Consider the following 10,781-nt stretch of genomic DNA (forward strand, 5'->3'; position numbering starts at 1 on the left):
GATGGATGGGAGGAGGAGGTAAAGAGGACGGATGGGAGGAGGAGGTAAAGAGGACGGGGGGAGGAGAAGGTAAAGAGGACGGGGCCGAGGAGAAGGTAAAGAGGACGGGGGGGAGGAGAAGGTAAAGAGGACGGGGGGGAGGAGAAGGTAAAGAGGATGGAGGGGAGGAGGAAGTAAAGAGGACGGGGGGAGGAGGAGGTAAAGAGGACGGAGGGGAGGAGAAGGTAAAGAGGACGGGGGGAGGAGGAGGTAAAGAGGGCGGAGGGGAGGAGGAGGTAAAGAGGACAGGGGGGAGGAGAAGGTAAAGAGGACGGAGGGGAGGAGAAGGTAAAGAGGACGGAGGGGAGGAGAAGGTAAAGAGGACGGGGGGGAGGAGAAGGTAAAGAGGACGGGGGGAGGAGAAGGTAAAGAGGACGGGGGGAGGAGAAGGTAAAGAGGACGGAGGGGAGGAGAAGGTAAAGAGGACAGGGGCGAGGAGAAGGTATTGGGGACGAGGGGGGAGGAGGTAAATGGGACGAGGGGAGGAGGAGGTAAAGAAGACGGGGGAGGAGGAGAAGGTAAAGAGGACAGGGGGGAGGAGGAGGTAAAGAGGACGGGGGGAGGAGGAGGTAAAGAGGACAGATGGGAGGAGGAGGTAAAGAAGACGGGGGAGAGGAGGATGTAAAGAGGACGGAGGGGAGGAAGAGGTAAAGAGGACAGGGGAGAGGAGGAGGAAAAGAGGACGGATGGGAGGAGGAGGTAAAGAGGGCGGGGGGGAGGAGGAGGTAAAGAGGACAGATGGGAGGAGGAGGTAAAGAGGACGGGGGAGAGGAAGAGGTAAAGAGGACCGGGGGGAGGACGAGGTAAATTGGACAGAGGGGAGGAGAAGGTAAAGAGGATAGGGGGGAGGAGGAGGTAAAGAGGTTGGATGGGAGGAGGAGGTAAAGAGGTCGGGGGGGAGGAGAAGGTAAAGAGGACGGGGGAGGAGAAGGTAAAGAGGACGGGGGGAGGAGGAGGTAAAGAGGACAGAGGGGATGAGGAGGTAAAGAGGAAGGGGGAGAGGAGGAGGTATAGAGGACTGGGGGAGGAGGAGGTAAAGAGGAGGGGGGGAAGAGGAGTTAAAGAGGACGGATGGGAGGAGGAGGTAAAGAGGACGGATGGGAGGAGGAGGTAAAGAGGGCGGGGGGGAGGAGGTAAAGAGGACAGATGGGAGGAGGAGGTAAAGAGGACGGGGGAGAGGAAGAGGTAAAGAGGACCGGGGGGAGGACGAGGTAAAGAGGACAGAGGGGATGAGGAGGTAAAGAGGAAGGGGGAGAGGAGGAGGTATAGAGGACTGGGGGAGGAGGAGGTAAAGAGGACGGGGGGAGGAGGAGTTAAAGAGGACGGATGGGAGGAGGAGGTAAAGAGGACGGATGGGAGGAGGAGGTAAAGAGGGCGGGGGGAGGAGGAGGTAAAGAGGACAGATGGGAGGAGGAGGTAAAGAGGACGGGGGAGAGGAAGAGGTAAAGAGGACCGGGGGAGGACGAGGTAAATAGGACAGAGGGGAGGAGAAGGTAAAGAGGACGGGGGGGAGGAGGAGGTAAAGAGGTCGGATGGGAGGAGGAGGTAAAGAGGTCGGGGGGAGGAGAAGGTAAAGAGGACGGGGGAGGAGAAGGTAAAGAGGACGGGGGGAGGAGAAGGTAAAGAGGACAGAGGGGATGAGGAGGTAAAGAGGAAGGGGGAGAGGAGGAGGTATAGAGGACTGGGGGAGGAGTAGGCAAAGAGGATAGATGGGAGGAGGAGGTGGTAAAGAGGACTGTGCGGAGGAGGAGGTAAAGAGGATGGATGGGAGGAGGAGGTAAAGAGGACAGGGGAGGATGAGGTAAAGAGGAAGGAGGAGGAGATTCAGGAAGCAGGGGAAGATTTTGATAAAACATGTTAAAGGAGGAAATTAAATATATCAAAAACAGCCTAGCTTCTCCCCCACCTCCCTTTACTGGTGACTGATAAAGAGAGCAGAGCCAATTAAATTGTGTAATGCCCCCCTTCTCCCTCCTCTCTCTCTCCTTTTTAACCTTTATTTAACTAGGCAAGTCAGTGAAGAACAAATTCTGATTTATAATGTTGGCCTACCCCCTCCAAACCCAGACAATGCTGGGACAATTGTGCGGCGCCCTATGGGACTCCCAATCATGGCCGGATGTGATACAGCCTGGAATCCAACCAGGGATTGTAGTGACGCCTCTTGCACTGAGATGCAGTGCCTTAGACAGCTGCGCCACTCGGGAGCCCTGAATCGCTCCCTCCTCTCTTCCTCTCTCACCACCCCCTCTCTCTCCACCCCACCCTGGTCTAGTGAATACCTTAATGGCTCCATTGAAGCTTCTTGGGCAGTTGCTTCAGTTAACACTATCCAGGTCAGGTCAGTTCCCAGAGGCAATAAGCGATTTTCCTCTTGACATGAGAACCTCAGCAGACTAACCTTATTTCACCGTGTTCGGTCAGGTCAACTGTGATCAAATATTCACAAAAAACAACCAGGGATAGGTGTTTAATCCAATCAGGTCACTTATTGTAAAATAATTAATAGGGCCAAGAGTTTTCCTTTGCCATGTAACCTGATCACGTAAAAAAACTTTCCATCTGAACTTTACCCTTTGTTCTGGTTGGAGAACTCTTATGGCTTTCCTGAGACTGTCCAAGAAACTGTGGATTCCGAGAGACAAATCACTAAAGGTCCACAAACTCTGCTCGACTCAGTGACTTCCCCCATGCAATCACGAGAGTCCCCATCAATAAAAAAGCATACTTTAGTTGGCTGGAGAAATCCATTTGGCCCAACATAATTACCTCCAGAACTCCTTCACTCATAATTAACATTTTCCATTATTGATGTCCTTGGCTGGTAACGCTTCATTTGAAAGTGGCAGTAATTATGAAAAAATTCAATTTAATTTGTTAACTGTCATCTTAAGCTCTGTCAAATAATTGTTTTTTTGCTGGGCTTTAATTTTGCATCGACATCAACTTGTTTCATCAGTGGTTGGGTGGAGCTGGTGGGAGCTGGTTCGGGGGCCTGAACATGTAATTTCCTGCCTGGTTGGTCTCACCTTGCCTGGGGAAGCCTCACCTCCTTCCTCCCTGGGTCACTGAAGATCCAGACTGTGATTGGACTGAAGACCTCAATCACTCTGCTGATATCTTCATCTGAGGGAGGCTCCCTGTCACCGCTTTCTAATGACACCAGACAAGCCTGTGATTAAACTATATTGAACCCAGTCTGCTGTTAATCACAGTATATAGACAACTATATAGACAATATTGATTCATTAAACTGGAGGGGGAAGGAGGGGGTGATTCAGGATTCATTCCAGAGCAGAGGCCATCCAGACAAACCACTGGGGACATACCCTGGTTAGACGTCCTTTCCTTTAACCCCTATTCAATACATTTGAGGTTAAAAACCCATTTTTGTGAGAGCAACCTTTAGCCAGGCCCTGTGTGTGTGTGTGTGGGTGGGTGGGAGCGTGTGTGCACGAAGGACTGGGATAGGTTCTCTCCACTGGCAACTCTGGGGAAAATAACACATTTGAAAGTGATTCATGGCATCGGTGCAGCTGGCTGCCTCTGACGTGACTCGGCCCTCATTCCTTATTAATATATATTTTTTTTTCATTCATTTATGAAAATTATCAATCATTTTAAATGTAGCCAGAATTAATCATCTGGTGATGTAAATCGGGTGGAGAATGTTTAAATTGGGCATCATTAGTCAGCTGGTCTGGTCATAGTTATCTGTGCAAACTGTCCTCTCTAATCTCTGTCTATTCCCCTACCTAGACCTCCTCAGTGACTAAGGGATAGCCAGAGCAGTCTGCACACACAGCACAGAAAGAGCTACTCTATGTCAAGAGAGGTTATGTAGTACAATTGACTCCATCATGCTGCATGTTATGGACCTACCATATCGTTGTCCATCATTGTAATGTGGAAAGACTACATTTTGTAGGTACTTTGCTAAATGAGTGATGGCTCATTTCATTCTGTAACTTCAAGTGAGAAAAGAGGAAGACTGTGCTGGTTTGTATCCATGCCACTTGGGACTCTACCCTCAGGCTGGACTTGTAGGCAAAAGCAGTTTGTTCTGCGATAGGCTATTGAGAGAGGTTATTGAGAGAATCAGAACATTGATGGTAGAAGCAGCTGAGAGAGTTGTACAGCATATAAGGGTTATTGCAGGCACATTTTCCTCATGATCAAGTTCACGACACAAGGAGTAGGCCTACATCAATCAGACATCCCCAGAAATCTCCGACCAGCCAACCAACAACTTCTGTAAACACAGATATACAATGAGTGTACAAAACATTAGGAACACCTGCTCTTTCATGACATAGACTGACCAGGTGAAAGCTATGATCCTTTATTGATGTCACCTGTTAAATCCACTTCAATCAGTGTAGATGAAGGGGAGGAGACAAGTTAAAGAAGGATTTTTTGTTGTTGTAATTTACCCCCTTTTCCTTGTCTCGTTGCTGCAACTCTCCAACGGGAGGTTGAGTAATGCGTCCTCCGAAACATGACCCGCCAAACCGCACTTCTTAACACCCGCCCGCTTAACCCTGAAGTCAGCTGCACCAATGTGTCGGAGGAAACACTGTTCAACTAACAACTGAGGTCAGCCTGCAGGCGCCCGGCCCGCCACAAGGAGTCGCTAGAGGGTGATGAGCCAAGTAAAGCCCCCTTGGCCAAACACTCCCATAACTTGGACGACGCTGGGCCAATTGTGTGTCGCCCTATGGGACTCCTGATCACGGCCGGTTGTGATACAGCCTGGGATCGAACACGGGTCTGTAGCAACGCCACTAGCACCGCGATGCAGTGCCTTAGACCGCTGCACCACTCGGGAGGCCCCAAGGAAGGATTTTTCAGCATTGAGACAATTGAGACATGGATTGTGAATGTGTGCTATTCGGAGGGTGAATGATCAAGTCAAAATATGTAAGTGTCATTGAACGGGGTATGGTAGTGGGTGCCAGGCGCACCAGTTTCATCCAGCCAACTTGACACAACTGTGGGAAGCATTGGAGTCAACATGGGGTGCAACTCAATATTAGGAAAGTGTTCCTAATGTTTGTACACTCAGTGTAAACTGTTTCCTTGCATTACAGAGCTATGCATAATTAACAGCTTATGAATATGAACGTATTCTCACTAAGGCCTACAATGCGTTTCTGCCTAACTCTATCGGTAAACACACCTTGCGTTCTCAGGCTGTAACATAAATTGTACAACTCCAATTTCCAAGGTCATTGGGGGAATATATAGTCCCTATCACACATCACATTCTCATTCTGCCATCATGAGAGCTGTCCCATTGGAATACCAGAAGGATGAATGCCTTCACTGTATTAATCTGTACCTGTTGGCTCTTTAGAATTGGATGGTGAATGGCAGTTATCATTCCCATACATAGACTGCATAGTACTGAATGCCTAGCACCCCGGGCCTTGTACTTGTACTCGGGTTGTTACAGTGCTAGGTAATGTCCATGGACCAGAGAAGGCCTCTCTCTGAGGCAGAGTGTAAACAGAATGGTGCAGCCTGAGAGCTGGCCAGCTAGTATGGGATAATTATACTGAACAAAAATATAAATGTGGAACATTTCTGGGATCTTTTATTTCAGCTCATGAAACATGGGACCAACACTTTACATGTTGCGTTTATATCTTAGTTCAGTGTACATAAAAATGAAATAGTTAATGGTCCGTGCAGTGTGGGTCAGCCAGGAGAGGCTTGGGCTTGGACTGGTCAGTGGCCGTAATGTAAAGCGTGATGTATGCTTCTCCACAACATGAAGGTCACTGGAGGAACACTGATCACGCACACAGACACACACACACTGATGAGCTGAGAAACATACATAAGAGAAGACATATTGTAATCCTCTGAAGGAAATTGGACACATTACTGTATGATTCCTTATGGTAATGCTGACGTTGACATGTGGTTTTGACACTTTGAAGAGGGAGTTTGTTCAGTTGGTTCTTATTGTCATGTCTTGTTATGTCTGTTCCTGTCCTTTCTCTTCATTCTCTCTCTCTGCTGGTCTTTTTAGGTTACCTTCTCTGTCTCTCATTCCTCAGCTGTTCTACATCTGCCCTAACTAGCTCTTTCACTCTTCCCCACCTGTTCTCTCTTCCCCCTCTGATTAGGTCTCTATTTCTCTCTCTGTTCCTGCTACTTTCAGTGTCTGATTCTTGTTTGTGTTTTTTGATGCCAGAAGCAAGCTGTCGTCTCGTTTGCTTCCACCTTGTCCTGTCCTGTCGGAGTCTGCCTGGCAGGAGCATCCTGCACTATACTAACGTTCTTTTTGTTCCGCTGACAACGTTGGAAGAGGATTTATGCCATTCCTGTATTTTCATTAAAGAACTCTGTTTTCTGTTAAAACCGCTTTTGGGTCTTCACTCAAGCTCATAACACTTATTGTTATAGTAATCAAATCCACAATTATTCAAGTGCAGCCTGGTGTTGAGCTAGAAAGGGATGTTGGACTTGGGGAAGTGGAGAGTTGTTCAGCTCAACAAAAAAGCCTTCAAACACATGTCTCTGTTGTCATGTACTGTACATGTGCACATTATGTAACACCTAATCCTGTCTCTATATGAGCAGGGGTTAATTGTATGAGCTCCAGTTTTGAGTTGCCAGGACAAAATACCTCGCTTTCACAGGATATTTACAAAAACACACTTCTACTTCCCTTTGTTAGTGTAAATCCCTGGTGACTCATTTATCAATATTGCATAGAAACTATTCTAAAGTACTGTTTAGGAACGGAAGTTACAATGTTCATATGCATCCAATTTGTAAGTCGCTCTGGATAAGAGCGTCTGCCAAATGACTTAAATGTAATGTAAATGTAGAAAGTGTGATTTATCAGACATTCCTGGAGCCTCATTTATCAAAATCATGTGGAAATAAAAAATAATTAAAAAAATGTAAATAACATAGCTATAAAGAGAGGACTATTAAGACAATGAGTTGCTATAGCAATGGCAAATATATAGCAAATGGGAACACTCACCAATAAGCCATCCATCCTCAACGGCTCCTTCCTGTAGGCGTATAGGCCAACATTGATGTTCTACAGAATGAATGTGACGCCCGACCACCTGGCCACCCGATTCAGCAGGGTCTTTTGCAGATCACATAACCTATCACCTGCACATTAAGAGTGGAAACCTTTTCTGTTCACATAGTTGAACTCGTTTTGGGATGGTGCTTTTATGGTGATGTGGGTGGCGTCTATTGCTCCGTTCGTATTTGGGAACCCATTGATGGCAAAGAAACCCCTCTTGACTTCAACCCTTTGTGCGATGATTTATGGAAATTGTATGTAACAGTTCGTTTTGCTGATGATTGCATCAAAAACGATCGGGATGCTCCCGCTGCCAAAAAACTCAGGCTGGATAGCACTTGGATTTGCACTGGAATGGCAAGTGTTTGCTTTTTTAAAGTAGGTGTCACGCCCTGGTCGAAGTATTATGTGTTTGTCTTCATTTATTTGGTCAGGCCAGGGTGTGGCATGGGTTTTTGTATGTGGTGTGTTTGTATCGGGATTGTAGCTTAGTGGGGTGTTCTAGTTAAGTCTATGGCTGTCTGAAGTGGTTCTCAATCAGAGGCAGGTGTTTATCGTTGTCTCTGATTGGGAACCATAATTAGGCAGCCATATTCTTTGAGTGTTTCGTGGGTGATTGTCCTTAGTGTCCTTATGTTCCTGGCTTGTGTACTAGTTTGCACCAGTATAGGCTGTTTCGGTTTTCGTTACGTTCTTTGTTTTGTAGTGTTTGTTATTGATTCGTGTTTTACGTTTGTTTATTAAACATGAATCGTAATCTACATGCCACATTTTGGTCCGACTCTCCTTCCCACCTAGAAAACCGTAACAGTAGGCCTTAAATCCTTGCAAAAAATACTATAAGATTCGTTTTGGGAAATGAAATTTGATGAGCCAATCTGTAATTTATCCCGTAAAAAAAGGTTCACCTGTCTCTAAAAACGCTTTCTGCGAAATTCAGCATATGCCAAATCTTCAAACAGAGCAAGATCAGCCTCATTCGATTTCACATTATCTCAGTCTTTACAGTATTTCAACAATTGTTTCACTTTAACACGTGTAACATTACTGTACTTTATATGGATTATTATCGTAAAAAATGCACTGTGGTCGTCAAATGATATGCCTGTCAAGATATGTTGCATGAATTCACAATGGAAATACAATGACATCGAAAAATGATTTAGTTATTACTCTCACAATTTCTGACAATTTCAACATATAATGTATTTTTTTCCCCCATTATATGCTTGACAAGAAGTTAGTTATTCATTATTCCACGGCTTGGCACTGTGTGTACGCATGGACATGGCTCTGCATACATTTAAGCACACTCTCAAGCACGCGTATTGCCGCGTTGATGTGCTAGTCGGAACTAGGAAACTCGGACATTTCGACTCGTTAACTGGTTGTAGTTATACACGTGCCGCGTTCAAAGAATCAGCAAGTCAGACATTTCTGAGTTTCCTTGTTCCGACTAGCATTTGAACCGGCATTTCTATTGATACATCTCACACTTTGCGTGGAAATGATCTCATGCACAGATTTGTACCTATGCATGATTGATAAATGAGGCCCCTGGACTCTGTATTTCCACTGTATGGCTGCGTTTACACAGGCTGCCCAATTCTGATATTTTCTTCAGAAATGTATCTTTTGATCCATTAGATCAGCTCTGAAAAAGAGTCAAGGGCCCAATTAGTGGAAAAAAGATCAGAATTGGGCTGCTATTCTAAATGCAGCCTATTGCCATATATGAAGTGGACATTTTCCCTAAACCACAGCACACTGTATTTGAACACACACTAATACTAAATGAGCACTGGGCTTCATTTGAGCTTGTTGAGAATTTGTACATGTTTCATTCTTCATTAAAATGAGGAAAAAGCCCTGTTGCTTATGAGGGAAAACAACAAAGCAGTGCATCCTCAGTGACTGGCTGGCTCTAAAGGTTAATGACGTGTGTTTGTGTTCCGAGGAGAAGGCAGTGCTCTTTATGGTCGAGGAGGCATTCTCCGCCCGAGGGCGACCATAATGACACCCCTCAGTTCTCATTATCCAGGTTATTGATTGGCTTGGGCCACCTACCTTCCCCTGTCTTCGCCTGCCTCTCTGGCCTCAGCTACTTCACTCACCCTGGTTAACAGGCTCACAGCTGCCAGCCAGTCAGCCAGTCAGCCAGCCAGCCAGTCAGTCAGCCAGTCAGCCAGTCAGCCAGCCAGTCAGTCAGTCAGCCAGTCAGCCAGCCAGCCAGCCAGTCAGCCAGTCAGCCAGTCAGTCAGCCAGTCAGTCAGTCAGTCAGCCAGTTAGTCAGCCAGTCAGCCAGTCAGCCAGGCAGCCAGTCAGTCAGCCAGCCAGCCAGCCAGCCTGCAAGCCAGCCAACTGGGCCGCCCTGGGACTGCCACTCCAGCTTCCTCAACTTCAACCTCATCATCCTCCCCTCCTCAACCTCCTCCTCATCCTCCTCCTCCCCCCCTCCTCCTCCTCCTCCCCCTCCCCCTCCCCCTCCTCCTCCTCCCCCCCTCCTCCTCCGCCTCCTCCTCCATAGACCTCCCATCAGACACATGGGTGACATTTGCACTCCTTCACTCACTGACAGTCAGACAGACACATGCCATGGGAGAGATGGGAACCACACTTGGTTCCCAGAGCTTGACAAGCATATACACATGCATGCAAATACAGGGAGACAGGCAGGCACTCTCTTTCTCTCCCTCTCTCTCCCTCTCTCTCTCTCTCTCTCTCTCTCTATCTCTGTCTCTCTCTCCTCTCTCTCTCTGTCTCTCTCTCCACTCTCTTTCCTCTCTCTTTCCTCTCTTTCCTCTCTCTCTCTCCTCTCGCCAATGGTCAAGTACATTTTAGCACAGTAGGGAAGCAGCATTTAGTTCCAAAAAAAATTGGTTTAATCAGAATTGAAGTCCTGGTCATTTGTGTGTATCCAGCTGGGTTGTCAAAGGTTTGAACGGAATAGCCTGTAGGCCTTCATAGCTCTCCTCAGTAATGAATCTGGAGGGAATACTTGATATTGTTGGGAAATTTGTCCTCAAATTATTGCCATCCGTTTAATTTAAACTGACTGGGTTTAGAATCCAGGGAACCAAGCTAATCATGGAAACTCACAAAAATCCTAAAACACATTCAGATTGGGTTCTTTTGCTGGCCAAAATGGTGGATGGTTGCAAGCAGGAACAGTGCTGTAGTAAATATAATTATGGGCGTGAAGCATCCAGTACTCCTCTGTAACGACTCTGTGGTTCTGCCCTCACCCGGGCTCCTCTGACCCATTGGAGGAGGCATCGTTGAAGTGCCTGGCACTGATGAAGCCTGGCAGAGTGACAAGAGGATGGCAGCAGGTGGACCAGATGGCTCAGCTGCCACCTTTCCCTTGGAATGAAGTCTGGGAGAAGGGTCCTGGAACTGGGTCTGGAGGGAGGATGGATGGATGGAGGAGCAGAGAGGTGAAAGGATAGATGCTCAGGCTGAAGGAGGCATGTTTGGAGGTGAGAGAGAGACTGTGATGTTGGTGAGGTGAGATATGACAGAGACACAGCAGAGACTGTAGTTGAGTATCGGCTTCACTGTAACTACTCTCTCTCATCTTATGGAATAACCAAGTCCAGTACATTTTTTGACTGGGCATTGGGCTGTTCCCTGTAGTAAAGGCAGTTGAAAAAGGTTAAAGGTGAGTGGTGAAGAGTTAGGGGGA

Source organism: Oncorhynchus masou, chromosome 31 (assembly GCF_036934945.1).
Source record: "Oncorhynchus masou masou isolate Uvic2021 chromosome 31, UVic_Omas_1.1, whole genome shotgun sequence".
NCBI lineage: Eukaryota > Metazoa > Chordata > Actinopteri > Salmoniformes > Salmonidae > Oncorhynchus > Oncorhynchus masou.